Source organism: Hyperolius riggenbachi, chromosome 2 (assembly GCF_040937935.1).
Source record: "Hyperolius riggenbachi isolate aHypRig1 chromosome 2, aHypRig1.pri, whole genome shotgun sequence".
Classification (NCBI taxonomy): domain Eukaryota; kingdom Metazoa; phylum Chordata; class Amphibia; order Anura; family Hyperoliidae; genus Hyperolius; species Hyperolius riggenbachi.
This window is the reverse complement of record NC_090647.1, coordinates 185,323,565-185,342,510: the sequence shown is the minus strand read 5'-3', so window position 1 is coordinate 185,342,510 and position 18,946 is coordinate 185,323,565. Positions and strand designations below refer to the sequence as shown.

General features: G+C 39.2%; 1 long non-coding RNA gene across 2 annotated transcripts in view; it reads right to left on the bottom strand.

The window, feature by feature from the left end:
• The window catches only part of LOC137546003 (uncharacterized), a 404,443-nt gene that overhangs the window by 59,153 nt on the left and 326,344 nt on the right, over nucleotides 1-18,946 (bottom strand). The gene's annotated exons all lie outside the window — the stretch shown is intronic.

Below are 18,946 nucleotides of genomic sequence, written 5' to 3'. Positions count from 1 at the left end.
ACCACTATGTCACCATAAGTACTTAATCTTTTCTAATGCTATAAGTGAATTAACACAACAATAAAATCATCTTGTCATCACTGGCTTTAAAAAAGTTTATGTCCCACATCTCTTTCTTTGTAGTGTTGTATCTTTTTTCTCTGATTCTGTGGACCCCTCTGTTTTCTTTCTCACTTCCTTGGTTTTCTTTATTAACTGCTTTAAAGTGGATCCGAGATAAACTTTTACTCATTGTATAATTGTGTTCCTTTCATATAGTTTATAGGGCATTCCTCAAGCCAAATCCTTTTTTTAATACTCTCATTCCCTATAAACTAAACAAGCCTCACCCACAGCTCCTCCAGCGCCTAGGCACTCTGAGACCCATGTAGCAAAGGCTTATGGGAGCTCAGTCTGGGCAGGAGGATGAGGAGGTGTTACTAGCCAGAGATTTCAGAGGCAGAGGGGAGGAGGGAGGAGGAGAGGGGAGTGAAGTTTTCCCAGGCTGGGGGGTGGAGATGCAGAGCAGCTTGCCTGTGTGTAATGAACACAAGCAGAACATGACTGCTCTCATTGTATCACAGGAAGAAATAATTATATACTGTTAAAGTTGTTTGCAGCTAGATTTGCTGTGTAAACTATCTAAACTTTAGATAAGATATATAGACAAGCTACTTGTTATAGTTAGTTTTTCATCTCGGATCCGCTGTAAGTTCTAAGATGTAAATTCTACATCCTAATTAGTGCTGCTATAAGTTCTAGGACATAGAATCTATGTCGCCAATTAAAATCTACCGCCCACTGCCATGCATGCTCATGCACGTGCACAGTCCTTTCTAATAGTGAATGATTGTTGCTACTTGCTATAGCAGCAATCATTCAGTAAAGTGAAGCAAAAGATTTACAAGTTAGAAGAAAAATAAAGTTACAGGTCTCAATAAAATAAGTGTTTTTTTCCCAATCTATCCTAGCCTATTAACCCTTTGTTAATCCCTGCGATACCTATACCTTTTTATACAATTTAAATGACTGACGCCAGTAGCTAGGACAACAGTTTGGAGCCCCAGTGCTCTACAGATGCATTGCTCTGCCATTGCCTATTGATGCACACTGGGGCCTCTGAACTGTCACCCTAGCGTACGCATCCAATAGCAACAGACGTACAGACTGGGGATAACGGCATATGTGGTATCATTTTAACTGGGAAGGGCTAAAAATATATATTTTTATGTGTTTATAACTGTGGGAGGAGTCCCAGGAGGCCGGCCTCGTTCACCACCAGGAACACAGGAGCGCTCGATCCCCGCTGTGACGCCAAAATTCAAGCAAAAAGCAGGTAGATCGCGCTCACCGCTACTACCAGACCATGCCACTTGGGAGGTGCAGCACTGTGGTATATGGGAACAGCAATCCAGGTGAAATCAGTGCACAATTACCGCAGACTGCAGAGTGTTGGGGACCTGCGGATTTCCGGAGGTGTAAGTAATACGGAATATCTTGTTTCACCGGGAGTACAAGTAAGCTGTGGAATACCTTTGCAATGAGATTGAGGCTCATCTTGAAGCTATCAGCTATATCTTGAAGGGGACATTTATATTTGTGCAAGTTGCAACACCCGTATATCCTAGAATTGCTGCAGCATTCCAATTAATCATGTGTGTGTGGTTTGAATGTGTATTGCGGATAAATGTGTGGAGGGGTAACTGAGGCACTCTGGGATCCTCATTTTTTAAATGATTTTAGTTGTCTGTTGATTACTGTGAATAGGTCCACAATAAAGATTTTTGCATTTTTTGAATCATGCTGAGGTCCTGCTCTTTAAACTTTTTTGCTTCTTGGATACGAAATTATAACTGTGGGACTTGTCATGTGCAAATTAGAAAGGATGATATTTGAAACAATGTGTATTTTCTGCATCTACGCCTAATTTTTCCCTGCAAAATGACTATAAACAAAATGTAAATTAATAAAACTGGAAGAAAATATTACCTAGAGAAAGCCTAGGTGGTACTGAAAAAAATATAAATATCACTAAGATAGTATAAGTAATTAAAAAGTTATATCATCAAAAGCGAACAGTGAAAGTGTCACAAATGTCAGGAACCTTAAAGAGAAACCGTGACAAAGAATTGAAATTCATCCCAATCAGTAGCTGATACCCCCTTTTACATGAGAAATCTTTTCCTTATCACAAACGGATCATCAGGGGGCTCTGTATTGGCTGATATTGGGGTGAAACCCATCCCACAAGAAACTCTGAGGACCATGGTCCCGGCAGTTTCCTGTCTGTAAACCTTGTTGCATTGTGGGAAATAGCTGTTTACAGCTGTTTCCAACTGCCAAAAAAGCAAGCAGCAGCTACATCACCTGCCAGCAGTAAAAATTTCACCATGTGATAAATGTTAGACCATAAATCAGGGATTCAAAAGATTTTACAATTGGCAAACACTGACTAAATCATTTATACATAACTATTGTGAAAATGAAGCACTTTTTTATTACATTATTTTCACAAGAGTTCCTCTTAAGGAGTAAAAACCTTGGAACGCGAACCAGTTAATCTACAACCTTATATCTTCAAGATTCTGTTTTGTTCTGGATCACAGGCTTGCAAGAAGCTGTGCAGGTCTCATCTTCTGTCTTCAAAGCCATGTCATCAGTTGGCAGCAGTCCACAATATGACTTATTTAAAAGTTATGACAGCAATCCCTGAATGACATCATTGACCATAAAAGGCCATTATGAACATCAGTTGTAAGTGATGTCACCCAAGGACCTTCAGCTCACTTTTAAATAAGCAGCAGCAGATAGATTTTGTTTGCTGCTGTAGGTAGGTAACATCCTAGTTTTTCCTTTTACCACATGATCACTGATATTTTTGGCTCCAGCGTAGGTGCAGTTGCGGCTCTCGGCTCGGAAGTAGACGGAAATAGCCGATCCCAGTCGGGTCCGCTCTACTGCGCAGACGCAAGACTCCTGCGCAGTAGAGTGAACCCAACTGGGATATGCTATTTCCGCCTATTTTCGAGCCGAGAGCTGGAGCCGGGGAAGGTAAATATTGCACAGCCTGACAAATTGCGAGGGCCAGAGTGAGACCACCGTGGGATGGAGGAGGCTTCCCCCTCCCGAGGTAAGTACCCCTCAGGGGCACTTTTTATTAGTGCAGAGTCTCTTTAAAGATAGTTTAGTTAATCGGGCCAAGAAAATATTTAAGCATTGAATTGCCATAATTTTCAAGAAACATTCATATTTAGAAGCTTTTCAGCAATAGCAGTCAGTATTATTATTTCACTCCAGGTTTCAGATTTGGATTGAGTTAGCATTCTGAGAAAATCAAATCCGGATGACCATGAAAACAAAAAGAAAAGTTTTCTTTTTATAATAGACCTAACACTAAGTCCATATTTTCCTTAACTCTGTGCTTTTGTTTGCTGATTTTTCACACATCAAGATTATGACAGCAATCAGTAACCAAAGCCATGTATTCTTTCAAACATGACATGGGCCAATAGGATTAAGGTATGATGACTTTGATAAATTCATTCTTGTGAGTCATAGTGAAACATGACGGAAAGCTAAAAGTAACAACAATTAGGACTTTTTATAGACATTAGCCTTATATATAGATTTGCATTCCCAACAGTCACAAAACCACTGTTGATGGTTATGATTAAATGTTGTGTCATTCTATCTCCCAGCTTTCCTGATTCTTCACTTCGGGGGATATCAACACTAGTAATTGTCAGGCAAGGCGCAATTGATTATCCTCAAAATTTGTTCTAGCTATTGACCATAATGGAATAAAAATTGTGCCTCTAAATTATTCAGAATGAAAACATACACAGGAGAAATCGATATGGCACATCTGATGTAAAAGGCAAATTAACACTGCCTATATAGGAGGATAGAAAATTCTGCTTATTCATACAGAAAGCTAGCGTTCACGTGGAGAATGTTATTTCTATTAAGCATGGAATACTGTCATTTATTATAACTTAGTGTAAAATTAATATATAATACAATGTTAGCATTTCTGCATATAATATATTTTGAGCAATGTTAATACAATTTCAACTTAGAAAAAAAATGAAGAAAAAAAAAAATAAGCACTCTGATACATCTAACAGATTTTAAACATTATATTTTCTTTAGTTATTTTTTTTCATCAAAATAAATATTTGGAAAATGTTTCTTGCAGTTGTCAGATGAAAGTGATTATTTAATCATACATTTATCAAAATACACAAATTGGTTTTATGATTACAAAAGAGTTACTTTAAATTTAAAATGATATATTAAAAGAAAAAAAATACAGTGATCTTATTTTGTATTTTTTTAATGTACCATATTTTTCGGACTATAAGACGCTCCTGACCATAAGATGCACCTAGATTTAGAGGTCAAATACCAGGGGAAAAGAAATATATACTAAACCTGGTGCATCCATGGTGAAGGGACATCTTGTGGATTATGCCCCCTTGTACCTCGTGTCTCCATGTGTCCTCCTCTGTCCCCCTTGTATATTTTTGTGTCCCCCATGTGTCCCCCATGTGTCCTCCTTGTGTCCTCCTCTATGCCCCTTTGTGTCCCCCTGTGTTCTCCTCTACATGTGCACAGTACAGACAGTCCCTGACATTGCAGCGGGTTGGAGGTTCGTATTGGCAGGCGTTCACAAGTCAGGAACTCCCTGCATTTGGTCTAAAAGACGCAGTGACTTTTTCCCCCCACTTTTGGGGGAGAAAAAGTGTGTCTTATAGTCCAAAAATACAGTACATACACACCAACAGCCTATTACTGTATACTGCAAGTGTCTTTGCACATCACACTGAAAATTACTATTGCCACGCTGCCAGATGCACCTTTACAAGGGTCACACATACGGGAACAATGACGCATGCGTGTCTGTACTACAATGCTACAAAATCACATGCAAGATGCCATGCAGCGGGACATCTAGAAAATGGCCTGAAGGACACAAGCTCCTCCTCTAGTGGCCATACATCATAATGCTTTCAAATATATTGTAAAATGGGTTGCACTGAAACTGGATTGCAAAATTTACAGCAAGCAATCTGATAATATTACATGCTTAATACTTTTCAAATAGACATTATACCTTGTTTCTTGGCTGTTATCATTTACAACAGTTTCTTTCTAGTGACATATTGGGGCACATAAATAATAAATGGAAGCTGTATTGTTGCCTCATCAAATAATTATAAATAACTAGAGATAGATATTGACGCAATAATTACAAACAATTAGAGATAGGTATTAGGACTGGGAAAGCTGCACTAAACTCCACCACCCCAGATAAGAAGATGTACAGGTATGTACACACATGCGATAACTGTCAGGCAAAGTGACCGATAACGAGAATTTCAACCGCTGATCAATTCTGCTTGGGAATTGGGGGTCATTAGGAATCCATTGTGCTGGATCCTCAATGACCCCCAACACCTGAGCAGGACTGATTGCAATTTTATTTTCACTTGCACTGCTCATCGTCCCTCCGGTTCCTCTCCATAGCATCAGAAGGCATCATTAGCCTGAAGGCTAGCAATGTGTCATTTCCAGATGCACGACACTTCACAATTCTCACATGTGTATACTTAGCCTTAGAAATCCGCTACCTCTGCCTGACAACTCGTGTCCAAAGGTAGAATGATTCAGGGTATGGGAAAAAACGTGCAAATTCCTGTCCTGATATTGTTGACTTTCAACACATTACACACTCACACACACTCACACACACTCACACACACACACACATTAAAGAGAAATTCTACCGTTATTGAGATTGAGAATTCATCAATTCGTTATGTTATGTTTTGCTAGGATTAATGACAAATATTATTTCCCTTTGCTTACTTTGAATTAGTAAATTCAATTTATCGGCTGCTTCACATTGGGCCTAGTGGACTCTGTTAAGACTATTGCCCTTATTCAATTCACCTTTCCTCCAAAGTTTTCTCCTAGGAGGTCATTTTTCATCTTCTGTTTAAAATAACGTTTCAGCACTCTGAAGCTGAAAAAGTACCAAAAAGTAGGTAAAAAAGTACTGTTAAAATGATTTTCTTCCTATTTAGTGGTTTAAAGGGACCGTGAGCAGTAAAAAAAAATGAAACTGGTACTTACCTGGGGTTTCCTCCAGCCCACTGTAGGCCACGAGGTCCCCCGGCATCCTCCTGACTCCTCTCCCAGTCCTGCTGTTGGCACCATTATCAGCGACTTTCAGGCTGAAGGTCATCCGGTTCTTCCTGAACAGGGACGCTCCATGTCATCAAGCCGGCTGGTGCGATGATGCGTAGCGGGCAGTCATGATGACGTGGAGCATCCCCGTTCAGGAAGAACCTGCCGACCTTCAGCCCGAAAGTCGCCAGTAATGAAGCCGCAAACGGAACCAAGAGAGGAGCCAGGAGGATGCCTAGGGACCTCACGGCCTTCAGTGGGCTGGAGGGAGCACCAGGTAAGTACCAGTTTCATTTTTTTTTACTGCTCAGGGTCCCTTTAAAAGGCATTTTATTGATTAGGTGTGGAAATATAAGCTTGGAGGAAACTCAGGAGAAAAAGTAAATTGAATAAGAGCCTGAGAGCGTCAGCGTTTGCTGCAAATCCCTCAGTTTGGGCTAGTGTACAAACCCCCTCCCACCCCCAACAACTGTTCCTGCATTGTGAAGCTAGTTATTCATGCAGGAAAGGTAAACTACAGAGTGCAGATTTCAGACTGGAAAAGTAATGCAGTTTAGGATTACAGCTACATTCATAGCATGCTGCAAATTAAAAAAATACTATTGTAAAATGTAACATTTTTAATACAATGAAATAGTAAAATAATTTGTGTAGCACTGATACATGTTACGTTACGTATAGAAAACTGGTAGGGAGAGGGGAAGTACACCTGAAATATATTGGTTACAGTGAGCACAAGCTTAGGAGAAACAAACCTAGGGCCATTTATATAGAAGCTGACAGACTGCTGTTTACCAGAAAAATGCTCTCATCTCTGCAGAAACTACAGTACTTTGTCACTTTTATAAATGAGTGAAACAGAAATCAGCTAAAAGGATTGCCGTTGTTCAGCAGGTTTGTTACTGCTTTTCTGTTTTGGATTGGCACCTTAGTCAGACTGGATCACTACTTTATATAGGGTCTAGGATGGTGAATGGCAGTTGGAACAATGGAGAACAGTGTTTATTTCAAACACATTTTTTTTGTGTGGTATACTGTAGATCACCAATTTAGAATGTGACAGTACTCAGCCACATTCAAGTTGGATAAAATTCCAATAAGAAATTAATAATTTGATTTACCTATCCTATTAATATTAGTGTTCACTGTCAGATTTAGGAGAAATGTGAAATATAAAAAATAATATTTTTTTTGATTTCCATCTTTACTGTTTCTCTGTGATTCAAAAAATGACATCACTTCTGCCCTTTTCCTTTTTCAACCCAGCTCATTATTAATTGTGCCTCCCTCCTACCACAGCTTACTGTCCCTCCCACAGGAAAAAATCACCTAGACAACAGGCTTACAAACACTCCAATAGAAGGGGCATTTAAAAAGACACTGAAGCTGAAAAAATTATGATATCATGAATTGGTTGTGTAGTACGGATAATTACTAGAACATTGGTAGCAAAAAAAAATTTCTCATATTTTTATTTTCAGTCATACACCTTTTTTTTTTATAACATTTCATCATTCTCTAATACTTGCAGTTTACAAATTAATCAGCATTCTAAAAGTTTTTGCAGAACAGGCAGTGAACTTTTGAACTGTCCTGAACTGTTTTCTGCAAAAGAAAAACACAATACAGTTGAGATAACCTAATCAGAAGTCAGAGCTCTCCACCACTTTCAAAGTCGCAGAGCTCAATGGCTATTTGCATAGATAACAACTGGAGTTTCTTAACTCTTCCTGTACTGGAAACAAATATTAGACTTATGTTTCTGCTCCTAATGCTTTATTTCTTAGCTGTACTACACAACCAATTCATTATATCATAATTTTATTTTTTTTTCCACTTCAGTGTCTCTTTAAATATCTTCTGGGCACAGTGTTTCCAGTGGGGACATACCTAATTTTTGTCATTTTTTTCTTTTTAGATGGGGCACTGCTGCTTCTAAACAATGTCCAGTGAACAGTTAATCCATTTTAATGAACTTCTGATTTCACTTTTCTCTATTGTCTAAAAACCTGCCAGAGAACACTGTTCCCACGCGTATAAATATGACATTATTAAATTGGCAACCAGGTTTCGGAAAGAGGGGAACAAAGTGTTAATCTTTTTACAGATTAACACTCTTCATTGATGGACATATCGAATGGACATTGACTGAGAAAGAAACTAGCAAAAAAAAAAAGAACCCAAAAGAAAAAATTAAAATTAAAATTCCATTAGAACAGAACTAGAATTACTGTGCTGTTTATGGTTGGGGGATGACAGAGATCATTATTGATCATTAAACCTGGTGCCTCAATGCTTGCACCCTTGCTGCATAGAAAAACAATTCAGTATATGGTTAGAGCAATGCCTGTGTTTTAAGAAAGCCATGTAATAGCCAGGAATCTAGTGCTGTAACAATCAGGACACTGTGTTAGCACTGGGCTAGTCTATGAGTCATATGACGCTATATTGAGGATTGCTTCAAGGTTAGAGATAGGCTTTGGTGGGATTGCAGTTGTCCGTTCACAACCTTAGCATTAGCACCAGATGCCTTCTGTGTGCTAACATGCTCACTGTGGGTGCGTGGAAGTGACTGAAACTGCACTATCACCGATTCAGTATTTTCCCAGCATCCCTCACCAAAATACAAAATGGCCCAAGTGAGAGTTGAATAGTTTACTGCAGACAGTTTATACTAAATCTAAACTATGCTGCCAAGATCACGTATGTTCTCCAGTGATCTGACATCCAATCAGAAATCAGGACCAATATATTCAATGTATGCATCATACATGAAACCAACAAGAATACTAAAGACAATAAGCCAGTGTAGAGCATATCTGGCAATAAGAACATATACTGTATAAACAAAACAGAAAATCATATTCCAAGATACACAATGAACTATCTGGACTGGAGCTAGTCATCTGAAAATCATTCTGTGTAAAATGTATGGATATTAGTCGTTTTGTGATATTGTTAATAATTTTGCTTGAGAAGGTTGCAGGTTCTGCATCTGGTAGAAGGTATAGATCTCTTGTATGATGATATGATGTTGCTCTCTGGAGTCAAGCAGCTCACAGAAATGAAGTGATATGCCCATGGGAATTCTAAAGAGTCTGCCTTGTAGAGAAAGGAAATAACTGCTTTCCCAGATGAAAGTTGTGTTTCAAATCAATAAACTGCATCAATAATAATTACACAGTTTCAGAGGTGTGCATTTTGCATTTTGTGCTGAATCTTATTACTTTATATGAAAAAAAGCTCTCTATGTAAATGAGCAATCAAAGTTATTAAAATTCTACAATGAAACTTCTAAGGCAAAACAGCAGAATAGCTCATTCAGTAGAGCATGGTTTATTTATTCAGAAGAAAAAAAATGATACAAAAGAGCAATAAAAGCATTTTTGTAAAGAGGAACTTTAACCCTGGGTTGAACCCAATTAGTAGCCAATACCCCTTTCCCATGCAAAATCTTTAACTTTTTTTGAATAGATCATCAGGGACATCTGTATGGCTGATACTGTGGTGAAACTCCTCCCACAGTGTGATGTCAGGTCCATGGCCTGGAAAGTTTCCTGTCTGTGAAGCTTATTGCATTGTGGGAAATAACAACCGTTTTCAACTGCCAAGGAAGCAGTATCTCCCTCTATAAACAACCTTTTAGCCTATCACAATGTTAGTGGATGTGTTTATAGATAATGGCAGTTTGTGTTCTCCTCTTTTTCCTTGTCTGCCAACAGTAAAGATGATAACCTACAGGCTCATGGTGGATCAAACAACATGAATAGGGCTGCTCAAAACTGAAACTGGGAGACATCCGGATAGTTGCTATCCGGATATCTCCCAATAAACCTGTGTGTGTGTGTGGGGGGGGGGCAATCTTACCTGTCTGACGTCTTCTTCGTCCGTCCCTCGGCACCTCCCACGATGCGCTCCATGCACGTCACGTGATTACAAACACTTCCTCCTTAAACCCGGATTGTGTATTGTGCTCCTATGGACATATACTCCAGTCTTTGGTTTGGAACTCTGCAACTCTTGCAGGGTTACCTTTGGTCCCTGTGCTGCCTCTCTAATAAATACCCTCCTTGGCCTCGATTCATCAAGCATTATCACATTTGGTAATGCTGAAAACAGCTGACTTTACCGAGCACTTGGGAAAAAAGTAATTCATCAAAGCTGTTACCGCACGAAAAGCTGCAATTACTGAGCAAGGAGGTAAATTACTGACTAGTGCGGTAAATACCTCAACACATGTCAGTAAATGTCAATCCATCAAGGTTACAGCATGTGGTAAAACACAGTAATGTGTTCGATCATTACTGGCTGTTCTAAGGTTGAGAAAACCAGCTTTGAAGGGCTTCTGTGTGGATAGCCATAGAGAGACAATAGGGACAGTTCTCTCTCTCCTGCAAGCCCCTGTCTCCTCCGTGATAGGAAAAGCAGGTTTTGCTGGAGGGTTTAGTTTTCCTACCCACACAGGCAGCGAGCAGAGAGAAAAGAACAAAAGATGCTTCCCTGCTTCTCTTTGGTGGTGTAACCTCTTAAGTTCCTGTTTAAAAATGCGGAGGATCTAGTGGGTAATCACCTAAGCATGACACCTAAGCATGGCAATTGAATAAAATGTTAAGAAAGCCTAATTGGACAGATTCAGAGCAGATTCAGAGGGAACAGAGGCAGTATAACAAACATGTACATCTAAAGGGATGTCAGGATCAGGATGCCTATTTTTATTGTCATGCCCTCACTGCACAGAGAACAGCGTGTAACAACAGAGACTTTTCTGCTGTTATGAACAGGTTTTTGTCAATGGGCTTCGGTAATTTACAGAAGTTCTACTGCACCTATGAAAATATTGATGAATTAGCAAAAAAAGGTCTAAAATACAGAAGGCGGTATATTAACGACTTGGGATTTTCTTATCGAACAGCCTTTGATAAATCGAGGCCCTTGTCTGTTCGTTTTTTTTATAACCCAACCCTGACTTGTACTTTTCAACAACTTTGTCCCTGCCTTGTTTGGAGAGCCAAGGCGGTCTTGGCATGATGTCTCTTGTTTAGTGGTGTTGAAACCTCTGGGGCCTTTCTGAACAGGTGCTTTTATACTGACAGATCATGTGATGCGACAGGGGCTTCATGGCAAAGGGGGTGAATACATATGCACATGCTAATTTTCAGTTTATTTTTTTTTAATTTGTATATATATATATATATATATATATATATATATATATATATATATATATATATATATATATATATATATATATATATATTTCTCTTTTCACTTCAACAACTTTAAATATTTTGTGCAGATCAATCAAATAAAATAAGATTAAGAAACATTACATTTACAGATTGGAATGTAACAAAATAGGTACAAAGCCAAGGTGAGGTGAATACTTTTGCAAGGCACTGTACAGTATATGCCTGCTAATCCTTTAACTGCTTGCCGACCGCTCCACGCCGATTGGCGTGAACACGGCGGCAGCCCCAGGACCACTCCACGCCAAATGGCGTGAAGTGCTAGAGGTGGAGATTGCAGGGGATCGTGCCCGCCAATGTGTGTGCATCCCCGCTGGAATGATGGAGCTCTGCTCCGTCATCAGCCTCCCAGCGGTGATCGCCACTAGGAGAATGTTAGCTGTCTATTTACATAAAACAACGCTGCGATCTACGGCAGCGCTGTACTGGGGACAGCTGTGTGACACGGCTGTCCCCTGAGAGGCAGGAGAGCGATCGGTTCTCATAGGCTGATGTTTATGAGAGCCGATTGCTAGGATTGGCTGGTGGGGGGAGGGAGGGCGGAGTTGATAAGCAAAAGTAATAGTAATATTTATTTATAAAAAAATACAATAAATATTTATTTTAAAAAAACATCCTGGGAGCAATCATAGCCCACCAACAGAAATCTCTGTTGGTGGGCTGGTGGGCTGGTGGGCAAAAAAAGGGGAGGAGGGGTAATCACTTGTGTGATGAGTTGTATGGCCCTGCAGCAAGGCCTTAAAGCTGCAGTGGCCCTATTAGTAAAAAATGGCATGGTCACTAGGGGGGGTTTAAGACCGCAGTCCTCAAGTGGTTAAACATTACATACCATCACTTCTTATCCATATTTCTAGCAACCCTTCGTTTTATCCAATTCAATAGCCTATATGGTCAGAGTGATCATAAATCTTTCTTAACATTATTTTAGACGGAAATATATTCAGAGGCTCATTTAAATTGCCTGTACTTTAAACATTGTATCATTTGCTGTAAACAGATAACACATTCTATTCGTTTACAACTCTTATCTCTCAAACCATAACCAAAACGTGAAGACTTACTACTAGCATTGGTGTAGTTATATTAGAATCCTTACTTGTTAATTCACTCATTAAATATCATTAGTATTCATTATTAAACAGAAAGAAAAAAAGCAGCTCTGGGTTTTAGCTCAGTGATATCTATGCCATTGCAATAGCAAGCTGTTTCTAAATTAGATTCCATCTCAAGACACATTCCTATAAAACATACCCCAGTGTTACCAAAGTTGTTCAGTTGCTTTACCGTACAGCTGTAGATAGTGGAATGATGATACATTATACAGTGCACATGTGATCTCATAATCAAAAAATCATGGTCATTTGATGACCTGTGCTTTGCCATATCGGGGCTCCCACTTTTCATTTACCAGGCTGCATACAGCAGCCAGTTCTACAGATGCTAAGCACTCCATCCTGAAGGCTCCACTTTATCATCAGGTAATTAGTATTTTCATTAACTTGCTTATTGTCAAAGAAAATGAGCCTTGATCATCTAATTTTTCCTCAATGAGTTGAATATTGTAATATATCTATAATTAATGTACTTTATGCCACAAACGTGTAATGGAGTAGAAATGGGAAGCTGCTCCCAGCAGTCACTGTCAGTAAATGTTTGATGAATAAACAGAGTCTTTCTAATGGGAATGGTGGCAACTTTTATAAGCAGACACAATAAAGTCTTTATTAGCATAGCTAAGAAGCATTCTGGGAAATGGAATGAAACAAAACATAATAACTACAGTGTGTGCGCAAGAAGTAAATTTGCCTTTTCTGTTGTTGTGGTTTGCTGTTGTGGTTTTGACTTATTTACTTTTAACTTTTCTTATTTTTAATTTTCATTTTTTTTCCAGGATTGTTTGCTTTTTATTTATTTGCTCTAAATTGTATAAATGGAATATATATTTCAGAACGGTGCACCAAAAGGATACATAAGTAAATAAAAATTAATTTTGGCCCTAGGTCACACTTCTTGCTCATATGTCTTTCTTCTTACAGAGTTTTTATTATCGAGAAAACATTGATAATAATAACAAAAAAGCTATGCAGCAGAAGGACTGTTAATGACTATGAAAGGTGGGTGGACCTGGGGACTTGAGCTACAGACAGGTATTTTTGTCATCTGATCTAATATTTGCTTCTGATGAGGCATCTAGTGAATTGAAAAGTTTATTTTCTGTCTAATTACTATTGTATTCACTCATAGAAGGATGTTTTTCCCCTCTTTAAACTGACCTTTATGTCATATGCTGGTCTTCAAAGAAGGTTGGCATATGGTTAATGAAGGACCGCAATGACTTGAGATAAAATTATCACAATTCTCTAACCTGGTAGATAAGTGATAATAGTATCAGGAGTTGGGAGAGTTAAACTATGTATAGACTTTCAATTGCTGTTGGGTCGCTATCCGTTGGGCGACAGTTTGGTACCAAGTTTTGAACAGACATGTTGTTAGCCTGGAGGAGTCTATGGCCTTATTCACTGAAAAAAAATGCATTATAATAGGACACATAGTACTTTGTAATGTGCAATCAAACATTTATGAAGCAGTGGTGAATGCTAATGCTTATCTATGCCTGTTTTCATTTGTGTACTGGCAGTGCACATAGTTCTTGTATTTTTTTCCAAACCTACATTTCTAAGTTATCCAGCTAATTAAACAAATTTCATTTTCAGGTTTTTCATTATTTACATTATTTATTTATTTGTAAATTTGTGCAAAATATTGCCCCAAATGGTTTCTAATGGTTAGTTCACAATGTGTGCATTGGGTCCAGCTGTGCTGTAGCATGTGAATGTACCATCGGTACAACTGTATGGGCATGTTCACATCTCTGTATTATAATGGGCCACATTGGCCTAACCCAATTTCTATAGGGGTATATGCAAAAAGGGATTCCAAGGAAATTTTAGCGCAAATGATAATAAAATTTCGACAAAAAGTACTGATATTTTACTACAGCTAAATACAACCCTACCTCCCACTTCTGATGCCTAACCTTAACCACCCTTCTCCAACAGCTAACCTTAATCACCCTCCCCCACGCCTAACCTTAATTACCCCCCACAGCTTACAACTTTACCCCCAACTTAAAAGTGTCTTGAGACTCTATCTAATCTACTAAAGAGATGTATGATATCTTAGACCTAATAGAACTTTAACCGTCAGGAAGCACCTCATTAAACCAGCATATACTGTAGTCTTGAACAGAGATTGTCAATAACATGCAAATAATTTGAGTTTGCATTCAAATCTCATAGAAACTGTATGCAGCTTGAAATTGTTCAAATCATTTTCAGCAGTAAGTGAAACTTGTCCATTCTCAAGCTGTGCATGATTTGTATGAAATCTGTGCGCAAGCTGTAGTTTTTTGAATATCATTGACTATTTCTGGTTTTGAATTGGCTCGGTTATATTCTTTATGGATCAATTGTACGTTAAGCACCATTTTACAGCACCATCATGTGAACATCGACTAAAACATGACTGTCACTTTTTCATAGTCCTTTTTTTCTGATGCTTCTTATTTCAAATCGTTAAGTGACATCTTCCACAAATATCATAACTATTTGATACCAATAATCTACTTCATTAAATATTATTGCCATCCATAGCAAAGCTTGATTACTGATATCCTAATTTATTATCTTATATACTCACATATAAGCCTACATTTTTAGCACAAAAAATGTGCTGAAAAGTTACCCCCTCGGCTTATATGTGAGTCAGTGGAGCAGAACGCATGGTGGAGCAGGTTTTGTAACTGGCAGTGGAGTGTAAGGATTGTGCACTAGTGATCCTCTTTGTGTCCGTGCCCCCCATGCCCCACAACATGGTGTGCAGAGTGCGCTGCTCAACACTACCTGTGTCCCCTGGCTTGTGGAGCGGAGCATGCCAGCAACCTGTCAGCGGAGGTGGACTGACTACTGTGGAGGGGCTATACTGGGGAGGGGACTTATACATGAGTCAATCACTTTTTCCTGTTTTCTGAGGGAAAAGTGGGTATCTCGGCTTAACCGTGGATCGGCTAATATGCGAGTATATACAGTATTTATTTGCTTTGTTTACTTTGCCCAGACATAACTTGCCTCTGTTACACTGCCATGGCCAGACAGCCAGTTTATTATATTGTGTTACTTTTTTATTCCATTCTTCTAACATATAAGGCAAATAGTATCCAGTTTTAGCAAAGACGTTCCAAGTTTACGTTTGGATTCTCAAGATCACAACTGCATGAAGTCTGCAGAGTTCTGAAAATATCTGTGTGGAAGTATTCTCTTCTTGACTAACACTCCCAACTGTAAGCTGTTTTTCATGTCTCTAAAAGCTCAAAGGAATTTTCACATCCACAGCAGATAAGAGGCACATAAACATGTTTATACAACAGCAAACACAGAGGTGAAGCTAGCAGTTTATTTCTCTCAGTACAGATTTTCTAAATGAATTTAGACAACTCAGCAACTCCTGCCAGACAGGAAAGGATAGCACATTACAGAAATGTTACTAATTGAATATATACATTAAGCCATTGACCAAAATAATTATAATGAGGTTATGCTTCAGCAACATAAGCACTTTACAGTCAAGCTCCTTCTTATTTAAATAAACATATTTCCAAACACAGTAAAACCCCCATTATCCAGAATTCATTTATGCAGAAGTTTCAAGCATCCAGAAACAAACGTCCTGGCCTTGCAGGATGCATAAATCTACTTTTTATACATTAATAAACCTCTGTTACATTTGTCCTAATTTGTTTTTAAGTACTGATTACATTAATACAGAGTTTATGGTAAGCACACAGTGTGGAGTATAGCACTGTTTTTTTTAGCTAGTCCTATTTTTAAAGGGAACCTTAACTGAACGGGGGGGGGGGGGAGGGGGTAAAGAGTTTCACTTACCTGGGGCTATTACCAGCCCCCTGCAGCAGTCCTGTGCCCTCGGCTGCGCTCTGGAATCCTCTGGTCCCCCGCTGTCACTTAGTTTCGTTTTTGCCGACTCACCAGTCGCTGGTCGCCATGCATATTATTGGACGCATTCACTAATGCAATTACCGGTATTGCGGACCGCAACGCGTACAAAAATACGCGTTGCCGCATATCTACGCGTGCGGAATGCAACGTGTATTTTTGTACGCGTTGCGGTCCGCAATAACGCTAATTGCATTGGTGAATGTGTCCAATAATACGCATGGTGGCCGGCGACTGGTGAGTCGTCAAAAACGAAACTAAGTGACAGCGGGGGACCAGAGGATTCCAGAGTGGCGCTGAGGGCACAGGACTGCTGCAGGGGGCTGGTAATAGCCCCAGATAGGTGAAACTCTTTACCCCCCCCCCCCATTCAGTTAAGGTTCCCTTTAACGTTGACTCTCAAGCAACCAGAAACTACACATGTCTGGCATCAGCCAATCCCCGTTGGTACTTGATAATGGGTTTTTATTGTACCATCCTACACGCAGTTGCCACTCTACTAACAAAATTCTTTATTCTTCCTCTCTGGCCACCTCTTTTTACTCCGGCTTGTAATACTTTCCCATCCTCTGGAAAAACCCTCCTTCAACAGATCCACCACTCTCTCACACTTAACCCTTTTTAGACGCAACCTAAAAACTCAGCTCTTCAAGCAAGCATACTCTCTCACTTAGGCCACTTTGGCCACTGACCACCATTTTACCATCTAATACACAGCTTCACTTCACCTACTGTCTTAACCATTAACCCTTTAGACTGTAAGGCCTATTGGCCAGAGCTCTTGCTCCCTTTTGACCCTTAATGCTGTGTAATGTATGTACAGTGGGATGCGACAGTTTGGGCAACCCTGTTAATCGTCATGATTTTCCTGTATAAATCGTTGGTTGTTACGATGAAAAATGTAAATTAAATCTATCATATAGGAGAGACACACAGTGATATTTGAGAAGTTAAATGAAGTTTATTGGATTTACAGAAAGTGTGCAATAATTGTTTAAAGAAAATTAGGCAGGTGCATACATTTGGGCACCACAGAAATTAAATGAAATCAATATTTAGTAGATCCTCTGTTTGCATAAATTACAGCCTCTAAATGCTTCCTGTAGGTTACAATGAGAGTCTGGATTCTGTTTGAAGGTATTTTGGACCATTCCTCTTTACAAAACATCTCTTCAATCAGGTTTGATGGCTTCCGAGCACGGACAGCTCTCTTTAACTCACACCACAGATTTTCAATTATATTTGGGTCTGGGGACTGAGATGGCCATTTCAGAATGTTGTACTTGTTCCTCTGCATGAATGCCTTAGTGGATTTTGAGCAGTGTTTAGGGGCTTTGTGTTGTTGAAAGATCCAGCCCCAGTACAGCTTCACGACATTGGTCTCCAGAATTTGCTGATACTGAGTGGAATCCATGCGTCCCTCAACTTTGACACGATTTCCCAGTCCCTGCACTGGCCACACTGCACCAAAGCATGATGGAACCACCACCACATTTTACTGTAGGTAGCAGGTGTTTTTCTTGGAATGCTGTGTTCTTTTTCCTCCATGCATAACTCCCCTTGTTATGCCCAAATAACTCAATTTTTTTTCATCAATCCACAGCACCTTATTCCAAAATGAAGCTGTCGCCAAATGTGCTTTAGCATACCTCAGGTGGCTCTGTTTGTGCTGTGGGCTTCCTCTGCATCACTCTCACATACAGCATCTCCTTGTGTAAAGTGCACTGAATGGTTGAACAATGTACAGTGACTCCATCTGCAGCAAGATGATGTTGTAGGTTTTTGGTGCTGGTCTGTGGGTTGACTTTGACTGTCGACCATTCGTCGCTTCTGTTTATCCAAGATTTTTCTTGGTCTGCCACTTCAAACCTTAACTTGAACTGAGCCTGTGGTCTTCCATTTCCTCAAAATGTTCCTAACTGTGGAAACAGACAGCTGAAATCTCTAAGACAGCTTTCTGTATCCTTCCCGTAAACCACGATGAACAATCTTTGTCTTCTCATCATTTGAGAGGTGTTTTGAGACCTCCATGTTGCTACTCTTCAGAGAAAATTAAAAGAGGAGGGAAACTTACAATTGACCCCCTTAAATACTCTTTCTCATAATTGGATTCACCTGTGTATGTAAGTCAGGGGTCATTAAGCTTACCAAGGCAATTTGAGTTCCAATAATTAGCTCTAAAGGTTTTGGAATCAATAAAATGACAACAGTGCCCAAATTTATGCACCTGCCTAACTTTGTTTAAACAATTATTGCACACTTTCTGTAAATCCAATAAACTTAATTTCACTTCTCAAATATTACTGTGTGTGTCTCCTATATGATATATTTAACTTACATTTTTTATCGTAACAACCAACTATTTATACAGGAAAATCATGACGATTAACAAGGTTGCCCAAACTTTCGCATCCCACTGTACATAGCTTTCACCCCATGTAATAATCTGTAGTTGATTTGTCCACTGCATTTGCTGTAATGCATGATTGTCTTGTATTGTTAACTGTTGTATTGTTTATA